We start from the raw sequence: 18627 nt of genomic DNA on the forward strand, positions 1-18627 counted from the left end.
CATGGGGAGGGATAGCTCAGTGGTTTGAGCATTGGCCTGCTAAACCCAGGGTTGTGAGTTCAATCCTTGAGGGGGCCATTTAGGGATTTGGGGCAAAAATTGGGGATTGGTCCTGCTTTGAGCAGGGGGTTGGACTAGATGACCTCCTGAGGTCCCTTCCAATCCTGATATTCTATGATTCTATGGTTTAAAGACTTCAAGGAGGAGAGAATCCTCCAGCAAATGACCCGTGTCCCATGCTACAGAGGAAGGCGAAAAACCCCCCAGGGCTTCTTCCAATGTGCCCTGGAGGAAAATTCCTTCCCGACTCCAAATATGGCAATCAGCTGAACCCTGAGCATATGGGCAAGATTCACCAGCCAGATAACCAGGAAAGAATTATTTTTAAGCTTTTCTTTAGATTTTAATCAATTTAAAATGTTCACAGTTGTGGGAAATTTTGGGGGGAGTCAGACAATGATGTAATGACAGTAGACATTCCTAAAATTTAACTTGTGGCATGAAGCACAGGGATTGGAGAGGGGGGTGTGGGAAGAAGAGAAGAGGGGAATTTCCCACACACATACTTAAATGGCCCCTGTGTTTCAGCTCCAATAATGCTACCATTACATCGTGTATTATACACATTAAGGTGGAACTCTTAAGTTCTCAAGCAGCATTTTTCTTTCTTTGCTTATCTGTAAATTTCAATTATTATTGCTGGACATATTTTTTCTTCTTTGTGCAGTGAACTTGACGTTTGCTGATATGCTGATAAAAATCTCATCTTTCCAAGATGAGTTATCCTCTTTTTATCTCTATTCTACTTTTCATTTCTGGTGCTTTTATTAGTATGTTGACTAGATTACTTACTCTTCCAATTTCATTTTAGGTTGCCTGGTTCACAGTGTTACCAATTCCTGCAACTTTCAAGTTATCACATTATTTGGTGACTTTCTTAAATGGAGTTCAGAAGCTGGGGAGTTATATAAGAATCTCCACCTTTATTTTTTGTTATTAAAGATTCTACCCCTCATGGTAGTGGAGAAAATCCTGAAAACATGAAACATAAGCCTCTGATACTAGCAGGCCAGTAAAGAACATGTGTGGTGTTGGGTTTTTTTTTTTTTTTAAAGGGCTTGGGGGTGGAGCCTGACTCATGACTTATGAATGCTTGGGATTGACTCTACAGGGTCAATCATCTACACGTGCATGCAAATGTCGTTGGTGGCATTCAAGCTTTTCCATATTTTAGCCGAATCTCCTCCTCCTCCCATTGCCTGAGTAGATCTGCATAAATATTTAGTGATGCATTGCTATCTGTGTAGGGGTAAAAAGCAGGAAAAAGGCTAGGACTGAGGGAAGGGCAAGGTAGCAGTTGTGATACATGAAAGGGGGCGGTGAGTAGCTCCCTTTGATGGACACCCAGCCAGAGCTGTAAAATCCCTCTTGGTCTGTTCTCTGCTTGCTTTACCTTTAAAGGGTTAACAAGCCCACAGGAAAAAGAAAAGGAGTGGGCACCTGACTAAAAGAGCCAATGGGAAGGTAGAGCTTTTTAAAATTGGGAAAGAAACTTTCCCTTTTGTCTGTTGTTCTCTGGGCTGCAGGAACACGGAGCAGTAATACTGTAAGCAGCTTTAAGCCAGCTATGATTAGATTATTAATTCATACCTCGAACCTACTTATTTGGAGCCTCAGATATGTAAGTAAAATTAGGGAATGTCTAAAAAGACGCGATTAGGGTTATTTCTTTTATTTCTTATTGGCTTGTGGACTCCTCTGTGCTAACCCCAGATGCTTTTGTTTGCTAGTAACCTTTAAGCTGAACCCCCCAAGAAAGCTATTTTGGGTGCTTGGGTTTTGGAATTGCTCTTTTAAAATCTAGCAAAAGCCTAAGTTTCAGATGTATTTTTTTTTCTTTTTGTTTTTAATAAAATTTACCCTTTTTAAGAACAGGATTGAATTTTTGGTGTCCTAAGAGGTTTGTGCATATGCTGTTTGATTAGCTGGGGGCAACAGCTAATTTCCTTTGTTTTCTTTCTCAGCTCTTCCCCGGGGAAGTGTGTGTGTAAGGGCTTGAGAATACCCCACAGGGAGGAATTCCCAAGTGCTCCTTCCTGGGTCCAAAGGGTGGGTTTGTTTGCAGTTGGGTGGTGGCAGCGTTTGCCAAGCCAAGGTCAGAGAAAAGCTGTAACCTTGGGAGTTTAATACAAACCTGGAGTAGTAAGTATTATTTTTGAGGGGCCCCACTATTTGATTAATTAAGAATATTTGCGGGGCCCCACTTTCTGCACTCGGAGTGACAGAGTGGGGATTCAGCCTTGACAGCAGGGCCCTTGTTCCAGATTGTGGAATCGAAGAATTGCTGTCAGGTTTTCCGGTGTGTCTAGATGGCCAACTCACTATCTTTAAAGATTTTTTGCTGTCTTCCCCTCTGAAAGCCTCTTTAGCTAGTTATACTACAGTATTCAGATTTTGCGGGACAATGGGGGAGTATTAAAAGGGGGAACTTTGGGTTGTGAAAATTAATCACTAAGTCTCCATTCTGAGGTTCCTTTGAGGAATTCATCAGTATGACAACACACTTGAAGGATTTCATTAGTTAACGATCATTTCCATATTTGTCATGGGACTGGGTCTATTGGTTCCCCTTCCCTTCTTGGACTCTGTCAGCTGTTGATCCCAAAATGCTATTTTGCCATGGCAATAGTCAGGATTTTACAGCAGAATTACTTTCTCTGCCTCCCAGACAATGCAAGTAATATAGGCAGAGGATGATCATTTGTGAATATTCTGCTCGGGGATACTTGATGGCAACTCCCTAGAAAACTATTTCACAAATTAAATTTCCCACTCATCCTTTTTCTTTCACTCCCAAGAAATCTTAGCCGTTCCATAGCCATAGGTCCATTAGAAATACCTAGATGAGTGGGATCCCCCTTTTTTATTTATTTATTTTTACCTGCTACTCAAACTTGGTATCCTAATGGCTGCCCTTCTCACCACTGAACGGCAGGTTAATGTTGTTCTTCTTTCCAAAGCCTTTCAACGCGTCACTTGATTGAGTCGGATGTTGCTATAGTATTTTCTGTGGCTCCCCCCTCCAAGGTTTAGAGCAGCAGTAGTACATGATCTGCACTCGTTTCCTGTTTTTCTGGGTAGAGTTCAAGGGACCAGTTTTGCCTGGTGATACTATCAACATAGTCATTTGAGCTTGCCTAGCTTAAATGGGAGAGGGCTTTAGAAGGATTTCTCCATGAGAGTTAGTCAGGTCTGGAACAAGCTCCACCTTTTACATTTCTCCTAGGTTACCCTTCTGACCAACGTGTAGAATGACTCTGGCCAACTCTGGAAAAAGCTGCAGCCAGCCATGTTTGACTGGAGGTTTTCTGAAATGCAGAACTCTTTAAAGAAGATGATGTGTGAATAATTAACAAAAAAAAATCCCATTTACTATGAACATTTAATAAACATTGCTTCCTGATGAAAGAGCTATAAGCACGTTATCTTAAAATAACATACGTGTTCAACTATTTTTGAATTACATAGTCTTGATTTTATCAGTAGTGCTTTGCAAATATGAATTTGACAGTCTTCATATTCACTTACTAATCGGCATCAACCAAAATCCTTGAAAGTATTGTTTGAAATTCAGAAAGTTGTACACAACAATTAACTATGGCACTTAAGTTAAATAGGAAGAAAACCTTATCCTGAACACATACAGAGACAGAAACTGGAAGAAGTGAGAGAAAGGAAAGACAAGAAGGGAGAAAATTAAAGAGCCAGTTTTTGGAAGGAAAGAGGCATAGTTAGGCAGAGAAGAAAAGCAGCAGGCATGCACCTTCAGAACTGTAAGAGTGAACAGTGGCCTGGGGCACGTCAGGAACCCAGGAGAAGGGCTAAGGGCTTTTATTTTTCTGTAACATAGGGGAGTGCTGAGCTTAAATCATTAGATGTCTTGAAACTTGAAATTGCCGTATTTATTCTACTAGATGAAAGTATTAAATTGAATATCAGAGATGAAACAACTCCTAGTGTTAAGACTGACAAAGAATGAAATTATACTTACTGTTTTGTGAATAAATGAACAATTCTTAAACTAGCCTGTATATAATTTAGTTTGTCCTGTTTGCTTAATATAAGAGTTAATAAGGCAAAAATATAAGAAATTGGCACTTCTAAATGTCTTGCATCACCCTAATTTGATGTGACTTTATTCTTATTAGTTGTGTGTGTACTATACAAGTCTTCACAATTTTTGACCTGTGTTTTTGTGCCATCAGAAAAATAATGTAGCCACGTTATTTTGATTTCTCTCATCTTACCACCCTATTAGCCCTACTTCTGAACCATTGCTACCTGGGAAAAAAAGTTAATGAAATTTAAATTATTATTATTATTATAGTAAGTATCCAGGCAGTGTTTTACATGGGGGGGAAAACTAGCAGCAATCCCATTTAACATTTATCTTCTAAATAAAGTTGATTGACAGCTGGCTAGAAGACCATAAACAAGGGATTATGATAAAGTATTGAGTGATAGTGACAGTTTCCACATGGAAAGCATGAAGATTCATGTTAAGATTGATCTTGTTTAACATTGTCATTAATCTGTGTGATAGACTCAGGCCAGTTGGGTACAGCAGAGTAGCAGAAGGCAGATATACTGGCCACTGGATTAACAGTTTTCTGTTCCCTGACTAACCAGAGCAGGGGCTGCTCCAGGCTAATGAGAACACCTGGCTCCAATTAACCTGCAAAGAGTCAGGTGAGGCCATTAAAATAATGTGACCACCTGACTCTTACTTAAGGCCTCTCTGATACTATAAAAGGGCTCACTCCAGTCAGGCAGAGGGGAGCCAGCGGAGCGGAAGTGCAGCTGAAAGGATAGTTGATGAAGACACCTTCAAGTCATTGGTAAGGGAGCCCTAAGGTAAGGGTGAAGAAGGGAGAAGCAGGAGAGCTGTGGGGAAGTGGCCCAGGGAAATGTAGCAACTCTGGCAGTGAAAGGTTGGCTGCCAACAGCTGCTACCATTAGGGTCTCTGGGCTGGAACCCAGAGTAGAGGGCAGGCCCGGGTTTCCCCCCAACCCACCACTATAGAAACACCTCCTGGGAGGGGAAAACAGGCCCCTGTCAGGACAGGAGGCTAAACTGTTTTGGTATGAGGCCATAGGAGCAAAAGAGACTGTGGGAGTTCTCTCACCAACCCTCTTGCTGGCTTATGATGAAAAGGACTCAGTAGACTGTATCCTTGGCCCTAGAGAGAGAAGGGCTATGTGGAGGGTTGCAGTGAGCCTCTGAAGCTAGCATAAACCACCTGGAAGCACGGGACCCACGGGGACAAGGTCGGAGCTCTGCCACATCTGGAAGAAGTAAACAGCATATTAATGCACTAACAGCTGATTCTATGTTGGGAAACCTTAGAATCATAGAATATCAGGGTTGGAAGGGACCTCAGGAAGTCATCTAGTCCAACCGCCTGCTCAAAGCAGGACCGATCCCCGACTAAATCATCCCAGCCAGGGCTTTGTCAAGCCTGACCTTAAAAAGTTCTAAGGAAGGAGATTCCACCACCTCCCTAGGTAACACATTCCAGAGTTTTACCACCCTCCTAGTGAAAAAGTTTTTCCTAATATCCAACCTAAATCTCCCCCACTGCAACTTGAGACCATTACTCCTTCTTCTGTCATCTGGTACCACTGAGAACAGTCGAGAGCCATCCTCTTTGGAACCCCCTTTCAGGTAGTTGAAATCAGCTATCAAATCCCCCCTCATTCTTCTCTTCTGCAGACTAAACAATCCCCGTTCCCTCAGCCTCTCCTCATAAGTCATGTGTTCCAGTCCCCTAATCATTTTTGTTGCCCTCCGCTGGACTCTTTCCAATTTTTCCACATCCTTCTTGTAGTGTGGGGCCCAAAACTGGACACAGTACTCCAGATGAGGCCTCACCAGCATCAAATACAGGGGAACGATCACGTCCCTCGATCTGCTGGCAATGCCCCTACTTATACATACCAAAATGCCATTAGGAATAATAGCTTTGAAACAGGGACAATAACAAAGTCCCTAGAAATTAGAAAACTTGGTAGAAAATAACAACGAGATTCAACTTCAGTAAGTGTAAACCAATAAGTGTCAGGGAGAAATAATCTGAAACCCAAATGTTCAATGAGAGAGAAAAGCCTGGGAAATAGTAACACTGAAAGAGGGCTGACAGTGGACTGAAACCTAGGTATGAATTTGTAATCCTAGAAATGTAGGACAAGAAAAGACTTGGGTAGGTCATCTAGTCCGCTCCCCTGCACAGTGGCAGAACTAAGTATTATCTAGACCAGGGATCGGCAACCTTTGGCACGCGGCCCATCAGGGAAATTTGCTGGCGAGTCGGGACGGTTTGTTTACCTGCAACGTCCGCAGGTTTGGCTGATCGCAGCTCCTACTGGCCGTGGTTCACTGTTCCAGGCCAATGGGGTCTGTGGGTAGCAGCATGGGTCGAGGGGTGTGCATGGGCTGAGGGATGTTGAGCTTCCTGTAGCTGGGGGAGGTTACTAGGGGTGGGTCTGACACAGCCCCACCCAGTCTTTGCAAGGGAAGAGGACGTTCCATCCTCTCCTGCTTCCAGCCCAGACGGCACTAGCAGCTGATCCCAGCTCAGGTTAGGAGTGTCTCCAGCCCTGAGGTGATTTACTTCTGCACTGGCTGCCTGAAACAATGTACCTGTGCAGCTAGGGAGTGGTGTGTGACTGCTCCTGCAGCTTCCCTGTCAAAGAGTCATCTTTCTGCAGGGAAGCAAAGAAATCTGTGGGGGACATGAATTCTGCACACATGCAGTGGCGCAGAATTCCCCCGGGAGTAATTTATTTCTGAATTCAAGAGGACATCCTGAGCTTTATCATATAGCAGGTTACCAAACTGTCTAACTCCAGATAGATTTTAAGATTCTCTATTTTCCATCTTGACTGTAACCATCACGCAATAAGGAAAATTATTAGCTTAGATTGCTGTTCTGAATTCAGCTGGAAACCTCTGATCCTTTTATAACTATTAGCCTGTTCTCTAAGCAATGTGGTGTATATTCTTTTGCTGACAGCAGCTATAGGTAAATATTCTTAATGAAAGTCTAACTTTAGTGGGTTGAAGCTTTTTTCTCCTGTATTTTATAACTTGCAGGTTGCTTATAGAAGACACTTGCCTGGTAAGTCACAGGTGCACTGCTTTTGCTCCCTCTTAAAGCACCACTGTCACCCTGTGATAACACAGAGAGATCGATACTGCTGCAATCGATGCAGCAGGTGTCAATTTAGTGGGTCTAGTGAAGACCCGCTAAATCGACAGGCGCATTCTCCGGTTGACTCCATTACTCCAGCTCCCCGAGAAGAGTAAGGCAAGTCGACTGGAGAGCGTCTCCCATTGACGCAGCATGGGGAAGACACCAGGTTAAGTCGACCTAAGCTACGTCGACTCCAGCTGTGTTACTCACGTAGCTGGAGTTGTGTAACTTAGACCAACTTACCCGGTAGTGAAGATAAGCCCTAAGTATTAGCTGTTCCCATCTGAATGTATGACAGGACTTTGTCAACATGTTTTATTTGGAATTTTATCATGTATGTGTGCTCCAGAAGGGGAGGGAGAAAGTGAAGACTTTCTTCCCTGTAAATATGCTTCCAGTTTCACTATTTTTTTTCCTTGCCAATGTGATTGACACTTGCATATTATTTTTGTCATTCTGACCATTAATCACTACAAATGCTTTCAGTTAAAGTATGAATATCTGGAAAAATGATATTGGAAACCTTTTCAGTATTGATATGTAATATATTTAATTTATCCATAATTCAGGGACTTGTATGTTCAAGAGTTACCAAGAAATCTGGTTTAGTATCAATAGTCAGTAATCCATTTCCTTACTGAATTTTCTAATTTTCCTGCTAGCTTGGTTCCTGCATTAGTTTTGCAGAATGGCTTTAAAATTCACATGAATTAATTGTGTTGATGCAAGTGCTAAAGAGATCACAGGCTTGCTAGATTTGCTTAAGTTAAATCATGTCAACCTCACTTAAGTGTGTGTGTGTGTATGTATGTATGTATATATATATATACATACATACAAGAAATCTGTCAAAACCCTTCATGAAAGTAACACTTCATTTTGAAGTGTGAATCTTCTTCTCTGCATAATTCCTCTATTGATGTAGACCAGGTTATCACTTTGATATATCATTTTGTGCTTGCACTTTCTCTGAGTTCCGACTGTTCTCTCCTAATCTGAATGGTTTTCAACTGAGTTCATCTTTACTTGTTTAGGTTGTCTTAATTGCTAAACTGGACATGGAGTTGTTTATTTCCAGTATATGTTTGTATTCATCCCTAAAACACAATTCAACTTTAAGGCCTTACAGCTCAATATTTGTACATTCAAGATAGTCTTCTGGTTTGAGTACTGATGGTAAACTTTGCAAGTATCTCATTTTGGAATTAGTTGGCAGAGCCAAGTAGGATTAAATGCTTCATATCTTATTTTTATGTTTGGCACCTCTGTTTCAAATGACAGTATAGCTAATTGTAAATCATGGAGTAATATGGCAAACTTGTGTCCACAGCAGGAACTTCATAATTTCTTCCATTATTTTTTCTAAAGGAGATTCAGTCTATTAACGTGAAAGCAAACTTACCATCTGCACATGTATAGCACTGGTACTATTAATAAAAAGAAAAGCAGTACTTGTGGCACCTTAGAGACTAACCAATTTATTTGAGCATAAGCTTTCGTGAGCTACAGCTCACTTCATCGGATATAGCTCACGAAAGCTTATGCTCAAATAAATTGTTAGTCTCTAAGGTGCCACAAGTACTCTTTTTCTTTTTGCGAATACAGACTAACACAGCTGTTACTCTGAAAACTATTAATAAAGTGATTGAAAACTTTGAACTTAATCTGTGTCAGTTTTTGATACCTCCTTAATTATGTCTCTCAATTGTACCGTATGAGCTATCAGTCATTTAGGGTCTAAATGTGCCTCACTGTCACTCAAACCAAATATTATCTCTGTTGCTTATTGAAATTGAGACGGTAGGCAATTTTAAGCATGTTAGAGCTATGTATAACTTCACTTCCCTACTTGTTTTGTTACCTACGTCAGACCATCATACACTAAGAACATCAGTGTCACATCTGAGTCTTGTATCTTCTTCACAATAGCTTCCAGACAGCATCTAAGGATTGGTTATAATGTGATTTGTCTATCATCTGCCCTTGAACCAAAGCATTTTCTGCGTGTAATTACTCCATTGCTTGGAACCAACGTTTTAATCCATTTTGGGAATCTAGTGCTTTCTCCAATATAGTAATCAATCACTTTTGGAAGTATTTATTTGGAAAATAATGAGACTTCAGTTTAATAATTCTCAGAGTAACTTACATTTTAGCAACCCTGCATGAATATTAACTAATCCTTTATAGTACTCCTTTGAGGTAAAGCAAGTATATTACCCAGTTTTTCAGATGGGGAAACTGAAGTTTTAAGTGATTTGCCCCCAAATCACAAAGCAAGTCTGTGGGAGAGCCATGATTAAAATGCAGGAGTTCCAAGCTCCTAGTCCTTTAAGTATGGTGCTTCTTCAAAATAACTTTTCACTCCAGCTTTGAACTATGCTACATATGGGGGAGGTATTGATGAAAAACTGCATCACTTTATCTAATTCTGGCATACTTTCTTCAATATTAGTGGAAAGGATTACAGCAATAACAAAAATATTTAAGGCTGTTCGGCCCTACGAATAAACTGCTCACATCATGAAGAGTTTTCTTCCTTGGCCCAACATGGTTAAACTTAAGAATATTGACCACACAGTGCATATTGAAAATTTCTGAAGGCAGGATGGGCAAATGTAGGAAATCAGTCATCTAAATGTCTTGTAAGGACGCACTTGTGATACCAAAAATAAAACAAAGCCCCTAAAACTAGGGCCCAATTAAGTAAAAGACACAACTGAATTTAAAAAAACAAAACAAAAACTCTTATTTTAACACACCACTGGCCCCAAAACAAAATACATGAGAAAGGAAACTGTCTTCAGTCCTGTCACACATGGACTTGGTCTTAAAGGAGAGCAGTTAATAATTGCACAGAGCCTCACCAGAGAAGGCTTGGCCTCCCAACTACTGAATATAATGGGGGCAATCAGCAAGCCAAGCCCATAGAGAGCTAGGGCAGGAGATAGTCCCTTAGGTAATTCTAAAACTTTTTACTTCCCTTTGGAAAAAGTGTAAAGCTCGGGATCCCATCTCACAGACAAGCTTTCACAAGAAGAAATGCATAACCTTGCAAATATGTAATGTTAAAACTGTGTTTTAGAATGTGCCATTCATTTCTTTGTTCCTGTTCTCTGCAGCTGTAGTCAGTATGTTCTCGTGCAACATGCCCTATTGATGTCTCCTGCAGTGCTCTGTATTTGATGTACAGCAATCAGCATTGTTTGTGATGTTGCACTTTCTCTTTCATGTATGCAACATTTTGCAAGTCTTTGAGATGTTTTCTAGTTAGTTTTGCACTTTGAAGATTTGCAACATATCTAGAGTACTAGTAGGAATATGGTATTTGATATTGACCTTTAAGAATGCTGTTTGTTTGTGTGGTTTACAAATAGCTGGAGCAAACATAACAGCCATGAGACGTGCTTGACTTCCCCCCCCCCCCCGCTATCCCCCAGGATCCTTCCTCTAACAACAACAAACTAGTATTTAAATTGGGCATGTAATATTTTTATTCATATCTTTAACTATAATTATTTCTATTCACAAATAAAGAAGTGGTGTTTTAGCCACAAAAGCTTATGCCCAATTAAATCCCTTAGCCTTTAAGGTGCCAGCGGACTCTGAAACTTGTTGTTCACTCATATTTAGCTTGTGATCCACTATAACCTCTGGATCCCTTTCCGCAATACTGCTTCCTGCTCAGTCATTTCCCATTTTGCATGTGTGCAATTGATTGTACCTTCCTAAGTGTACCTTGTATTTGTCCTTACTGAATTTCTTTTGCGCATGGTACTTTGTAGAAGAATACAAATAATAGTTGTGATGTTTTGGCCATATTCAAAATTGAATTTTACCTATCTAATACTTCATCTTCAGTTTTAACTAGAGCTAGCCAGGAAAGTGAATTTCATGTCTGTGAAAAATTTTGAGGCTTTGGGAAAAAAAGATGTCCTGAATCAGGTGTAAAAGCCAGAACTACCAGGAAAAATTGAAGTGAATTCTTCAACATTTAGTTTCAGAAACACTGAAACATTCCTTTAGGTGAGCTGCAGAGGAGCCAGGAAAGTTGAGAACCTCATGCTTGGCAGGCTGCTGAGAAGCCTGGGAGCCCCAATTCCACATCAGTCCACTAGGTGATCTGTGGAGGACTGGGGCAGCCTGAGCGTTGCAGCGCGTGGGGCTCCCAGAGTTTCAGGCTCTTGGTTCCATGTTAGCCTGCCAAGTTTGCTGCAGAGGAGCTGGGAGCTCCCCACAAGATGAGCTGCTGGGGAGATGGATGGATAGCACGCTGGCAAGAAACCAGGTAGTGTTCTCATGGTCTCTATCAAAAACCCACCTCCCTTTTCTTTAAAAGATTCATAGAAATCTACACATTCACTGAAAGCAAAACATTCCATGGGAATGTGCATTTTACGACAGAAGAATGTTCTTTTGGAAAATTTCTGAGCAGTTGTAGTTTCACTCTGTCATAAACTACCGTGTAATCATACTGAGTGCTATTTAAAAGTCATGTGTCTCACTCCAGAATTAGTTGTATTTCGGTGGTGGGGGAAGTGATTCCTATGTGGAAGCTGTGGTGACTAGTGGTTAGAGAACTAGATTGGGATTCATGAGACCTAGATTCTATTCCTTGGACAAGTCACTTCCTCAATTTCCCATCTGTAAAATGGGAAAGGGCTTTTTACAGGGCTTTGAGATCTGATGAAAATTACAATATAATAGCTAGATGTTTAATATTAATAATAGAAGATGGGATGAGGAATCATGAAACCTGGGGTTTGGTCTCAGTTCTGACAAAAGTGACTTTTAAATGTGTATACCTGCTAGTCTTTCTGTATGTGAAACTTTTTTTGCCACAATTCAGAAGTTAGGCAACAGCTCTCCCTCTGAGTATGCTTGATCTGTAGCTTTCCCTCTTTGGAAGAGTCAGTCTCATTGCCTGCAGAATGCAGGCAGTTAAGGAAAGTGTTTCAGCCTCTTCAAGGCTAATGTCATGGTAGGATTGTTGGAGCAGGTTGAAGCATAGGAGTTTGTAACCTGAAATTCTTTCCCTGTTATGATAGAGATTGTGACTCTATTGATCATCAGTCTTTTTACTTTAACCTTTGTCCTCCTATTTGGTATCCCTCATCTAGTGTTCACCTTCCTTCATGTTGTCTGGATGGTGATGTAAGGTCTTTGGGATAGATACATTGTCTTTGATATGCATGATGCTTTATAGACAGATAAAAGTGCTATATAAATAATAAGGTATTGTAATAGAGTTACTGTGCTGGCTGGATGAGTGGGTGTTTCATGCACATCCACAGACATCCCATAAAGGGAAGGATGGTGGTTTTTCCCAGATGGGAAGTACCCCTCTTTCAGGAAGTAACAGAAAATTCAGGTATTTTTCTTCCTTTCTTTTGGGGATAGAAGAAAATGTTAGTGCCAGCAACAGGAGGGAAACTTCTTCTTGTGTCTTTTCCCCCTCTATGTGGCAGTAAGAAGAGCCAGCTGGGCATGGTAGAGTTGTAGGTGGGCAGGAAAAAAGGGTTTACTAAATATACAAGGCCTAATTATGTTCCCTACTGCACTGGCTGGTTTCTAAAACAGAGAACACAATGAGCACCACAACAAGGCTCATAAACAATGTAAAGAGGGACTACCATATTCCTATAGACTATAGCTCTCTACTCTCTTCCAGTAATAAATGTGGCTCTCTTGTTAAACTGAGCCTGTGCCAGTGTGATTATTCCAGGGATTCTGGCTGGCTGTACTAATCCACCAATAAGGAGACCATAATATCATAACTTCATAATAGAAACACAATATTTCCTAAAGGAGTTAATGGAATGCAGTGAGTGTCTGAGAAACAAGTACCTGTGTGCAGTGGAGGATAGGACTAGTTGGAGAGGACCTGAAGGCCAAGTAAATTCCTGGGTGGCTGAAATAAGGAACTTTTAAACACACACACAGTAGCCCTCCTATCCCATTTCAGACGAGTGTATAGGAAAAGACTTAAAAAGTGGAAAGCTTCTAGAAACCAAGTAAAATTGCCAAAGGTCAGCTCTTAGAATATTAGGTGGGTCTTATTCACACAAGCAAAAAAGGCATGGTAGTGAGGTTTAGAGAGAAACCTTGTCAAATAACTTATCCAGCAAGTCTTGCATTCTAACCTACAAGTAGAAGCAAAATAGCCAAAGGTAGAGAAATCTGGATAAACTGAGAAATTATGAAAAAAGAAAAGGAGTACTTGTGGCACCTTAGAGACTAACCAGTTTATTTGAGCCTGAGCTTTCGTGAGCTACAGCTCACTTCATCGGATGCATAGCGCTGTAGCTCACGAAAGCTCATGCTCAAATAAACTGGTTAGTCTCTAAGGTGCCACAAGTACTCCTTTTCTTTTTACGAATACAGACTAACACGGCTGTTACTCTGAAACCTGAGAAATTATGAGTGATTTGGTGGCTATTGTGGAGCTATCCAACCTAATAATAGTAAGGAAAATGTTGAGTCTGTCCTTTCAAAAAATCTTCTTCAAAGTGGTTTTCTTCTTACATTTCTCTGTTTGTCTGGCTATGCCAGAAGAAGGACAAGAGACGCTGGATTTGGTTTAATTAGGTTTCAACTGTATTATTAACTGTTTCGGAGTACCTGACAGAGAAAAGTGTGCAGTGTACTTAATTCCATGATCATTCACTATATATTAGAGGGCTTCCATCAGCCCACCCTCTGCTGGGACCTTACCATCCATCCCTCTTGAATGAGGGTTAAGATGGGCTATAAAGAAGGAGGAGGTAGTGTCCCTGCTGGGACAGTCATAGGAGCCATGAACCTAACCTCCCCACCCATTTCCTCTCCTTTAACCTCCTTAAATAGATTGATAAAGGTTTAATCTCATCACTGTATCCCTCCCTATAGAGTACTTGCACTGGACATCTGCCACAATAAGGTGCAAGATGCCAAATTATCGACCTTCCTGCCCCCATGACCTGGTCCAGGGAGAAGAGGGCTTCTCTCACACAGCATATACTTATGTAACCTTCCCTCTCTCTTCCAGTCACCTGGGGGGATGGGTCAGCATCCCCACACTGACCTGCTCTGTGGCTGCTGCAAACTCACTCCGTGCCTCTCTATCCCTTAAAGATGTACACACATAGAATCATAGAAGATTAGGGTTGGAAGAGACCTCAGAGGTCATCTAGTCCAATCCCCTACTCAAAGCAGGACCAACACCAACTAAACCATCCTTTTCAAGCCTTAAAACGCTCTAAGGATGGAAATCCCACCACCTGCCTAGGTAACCCATTCCAGTGTTTCACCACCCTCCTAGTGAAATAGTGCTTCCTAATATCCAACCTAGATCTCCCCCACTGCAACTTGAGACCATTGTTCCTTGTTCTATCATCTGCCACCACTGAGAACAGCCGAGCTCCATTCTCTTTGGAACCCCTCTTCAGGTAGCTGAAGGCTGCTATCAAATCCCCTTCATTCTTCTCTTCTGCAGACTAAAGAAGCCCAGTTCCCTCAGCATCTCCTGGTAAGTCATGTGCCCCAGCCCCCTGATCATTTTCATTGCCCTCTGCTGGACTCTCTCCAATTAATCCACATCCTTTCTGTAGTGGGGGAGGGGGGGAAAACTGGCAACAAGGGCACACTGCTGACTCATATCCAGCTTCTCATCCATTGTAATCCCCAGGTCCTTTCCTGCAGAACTGCTGCTTAGCCAGTCGGTCCCCAGCGTGTAGCAGTGCATGGGATTCCTCTGTCATAAGTGCAGGACTCTGCACCTGTCCTTGTTGAACCTCAACAGATTTCTTTTGACCCAATCCTCCAATTTGTCTAGGTCAATCTGGACCCTATCCCTACCTTCCAGCATACCTGTCTCTCCCCCCAGCATAGTGTCGTCCGTGAACTTGCTGAGGGTGCAATCTATCCCATCATCCAGATCATTAATATTGAACAATTAAAATGTTGAATAAAACCGACCCCAGGACTAACCCCTCGGGCACTCTACTCGGTACTGGCTGCCAACTAGACATCGAGCCATTGATCACTACCCATTGAGCCCGACAATCCAGTCAGTTTTCTATCCAATAGTCCATTCATCCAATCCATACTTTAACTTGCTGGCAAGAATACTGTGGGAGACTGCATAAAGCTTTGCTAAAGTCTAAATATATCGCATCCACTGCTTTCCCCATATCCACAGAGCTGGCTATCTCATCATAGAAGGCAATCGGGTTGGTCAGGTATGACTTGCCCTTGGTGAATCCATGTTGACTGTTCCTGATCACCTTCCTCTTCTCCAAGTGCTTCAGAATGGTTTCTTTGAGGACCTGCTCCATGATTTTTCCAGGGACTGAGGTGAGGCTGGCTGGCCTGTAGTTCCCAGGATCCTTCTCCTTCCCTTTTTAAAAGATGGGCACTATATTTGCCTTTTTCCAATCGTCTGGGACCTCCCCTGATCACCACGAGTTTTCAAAGGTAATGGCCAATGGCTCTGCAATCACATCAGCCAATTCCCTCAGCACCCTCAAATGCATTAGATCTGGACCCATGGACTTGTGCACGTCCAGCTTTTCTAAATAGTCCTTAACCTGTTCTTTCACCACTGAAGGCTGCTTACCTCCTCACCATACTGTGTTGCCCAGGACAGCAGTGTGGGAGCTGACCTTGTCTGTGAAGATCAAGGCAAAAAAGCATTGAGTACTTCATCTGTCACTAGATTGCCTCCCCCATTCATTAAGGGTCCCACACTTTCCCTGACCGTTTTATTGTTGCTAACATACCTGTAGAAACCCTTCTTGTTACCCTTCACATCCCTTGCTAGCTGCAACTCTAGTTGTGTTTTGGCCTTCCTGCATGCTCGAGCAATATTTTTGTACTCCTCCCTAGTCATCTGCCCAAGTTCCCACTTCTTGTAAGCTTCCTTTTTGTGTTTAAACTCACCGAAGACTTCACTGTTAAGCCAAGCTGGTTGCCTACCATATTTGCTGCTATTTCCACACAGCGGGATGGTATGTTCCTGCGCCCTCAATAAGGCTTCTTTAAAATACAGCCAGCTTTCCTGGACTCCTTTCCCCCTCATATTAGCTTCCCAGAGGATCCTGCCCATCAGTTCCCTAAGGGAGTCAAAGTCTGATATTCTGAAGTCCAGTGTCTGTATTTTGCTACTCTTTTTCTTCCTTTTGTGAGGATCCTGAACTCCACCATCCCATGCTCACTGCTGCCCAAGTTGACACCCACTTCTTCTTCCCCTACCAATTCTTCCCTGTTTGTAAGCAGCAGGTCAAGAGGAGAATGGCCCTTGGTTGGTTCCTCCAGTAGTTGCACCAGGAAGAAACATCCCCGCGCCGCTTAACGTGTGGTGCGATGATTGTAACATTTGTGGATTTTAAAGTAATGAATAACACAAAGATGAACATAGGCCCAAGGACTGAATGCTTAGCAATGCAAAATAGCTAACTAGTTGACATAGGAACTAATGTTCAAAAGAGATAATTGGAAGATTGAATTCAGCAGGACAGACAAAAGGTAAAAAAGTGAAGTTTAACTTTTTTTAGCATAGCATGGCTAATACATCTGGATTTCTGTCATGCAGCAACTACATACAGCCAACTGGATTTTAAGGTGAGATCTCAAGTATAATAGGTGTGATGTTGCACCCCATAATGCTTTATAGAAATATGCTTATGAGTATAAATATGACATGACTGGAATATGTTTTATGCTAGATATGCCATGTAACACATCTCTGCAAAGGTCATGATCTACTAGATATATTCATCCTATTTACATGCATGTATCATTTTTGTATTTGAAGTTATGAATACTGGCTGTGTACTTGTTTGATTTTAAGTAGCCTCAGTGAAGCAATTGGTCAGCTTCTTGAGAAAAGACTCAGTAAGTGCCCAATCAAGAAATACTTAAGCTAACAAAGAACTTTGAGAGACACCAATCCACATCTGAGCTTTCCTGGGAATGTGGCATCGGCCGGTAAAGTTCTGAGTTGTGCATGGATATGTGACTTGCCCATGTGACTCCAAAACTCCATCTTGCAGCTGGATCCTGCATAGGAGAGGAGAAGGGGTTTCCTCCCACAAGAGAGAAACTATATAAAGTCCTGGGAGACCCCTCCATTTTGTCTTCAGCTGGCTCAAGATATAGCCTCTCCACCCCCAAAGGATACCTGAAAGAAACTGGAACAAAGGACAGGAACTACAGGGGTGTGTGATTGCTGGACCCAGACTAGAAGGAGGCTAGTCTATAATAGAAACTTACTGGAACATCTCTGAGGGTGAGATTTCATCTGTAATCACTTTCTTACTGTATTAGGCTTAGACTTGCGTGTTTTGTTTTATTTTCCTTGGTAATTCACTTTTCTGTTTTATTACTTGGAACCACTTAAATCCTACTTTTTGTATTTAATAAAATCATTTTTTTACTTATTAATTAACCCAGAGTATGTATTAATACCTGGGGGGGGGGCATACAGCTGTGCATACCTCTCTATCAGTGTTATAGAGGGTGAATAATTTATGAGTTTACCCTGTATAGGCTTTACACAGGGTAAAACAGATTTATTTGGGGTTTGGACCCATTGGGAGTTGGGTATTTGAGTGCTGGAGACAGGAGCATTTCTTAAGCTGTTTTCAGTTAAGCCTGCAGCTTGTGTGGGACGTGGTTCAGACCTGGGTGTGTGTTTGTAGCAGGCTAGCATGTCTGGCACAACCAGGCAGGGCACCGAAGTCCCAAGCTGGCAGGGAAAGCAGGCTCAGAGGTAGTCTCAGCACATCAGGTGGCAGTCCCAGAGGGGATTTCTGTGATCCAATCTGTCACAGTAGGTTGGATGACATTTTCTACTAGATGTAGGACATCTATATGGTGCACGAATATACACTGGAATCACTATTGATTCACTTAATGCAAGGGTAATCAATTATTTTTGTTAAGGTCCACATTTGTTGGTTACGGTATAGTCAAGGTCCAGACTCCAGAGAAAAGAATACAAAAATAAGTAAATAAAAAGATTTTGCTGTCCATTCAAAAGCATCTGGCAGTCCAGATTTGGCCTGAGGTCCGCCTATCGATTATCCCTGACTTAATGGCATTGGTTGGCTATAGAACGATGAACTAGAGGTGACAGCATCAATTATGATGAGGAAGGAAGGTAGGAACAGTGAACATTAGCCTTGGCAATTATTTCAGCATGCACACAGTAATAGTTGTTGTATTCAGATGGATTTCTTTACCGATGCAAATTTGGATTTTTGTCATGTCAGAATTATCCTGAGAGAGAGATTTTCCTCTTCCTGCACTGTTTGTGTGACTTTGGGATTCTGGAAGATAAAGTGATCTGAAGCTTAATCCCAGCTATAAATATTCCTGAAAGTGTCAATTATGG

At 41.7% G+C, this 18627-nt stretch overlaps 1 protein-coding gene across 1 annotated transcript in view; it reads left to right on the forward strand.

Moving 5' to 3' along the window:
- The first annotated feature begins 4828 nt into the window (after positions 1-4828).
- The window catches only part of FMN1 (formin 1), a 430195-nt gene continuing 416396 nt past the window's right edge, over positions 4829-18627 (forward strand). Inside the window, exon 1 of the mRNA XM_043548088.1 lies at positions 4829-4898. The gene's annotated coding sequence lies outside the window, so the exon portion shown is untranslated. The remainder of the gene's footprint in view (positions 4899-18627) is intronic.

This window comes from Chelonia mydas, chromosome 6, assembly GCF_015237465.2.
Source record: "Chelonia mydas isolate rCheMyd1 chromosome 6, rCheMyd1.pri.v2, whole genome shotgun sequence".
Taxonomy (NCBI): Eukaryota; Metazoa; Chordata; order Testudines; family Cheloniidae; genus Chelonia; species Chelonia mydas.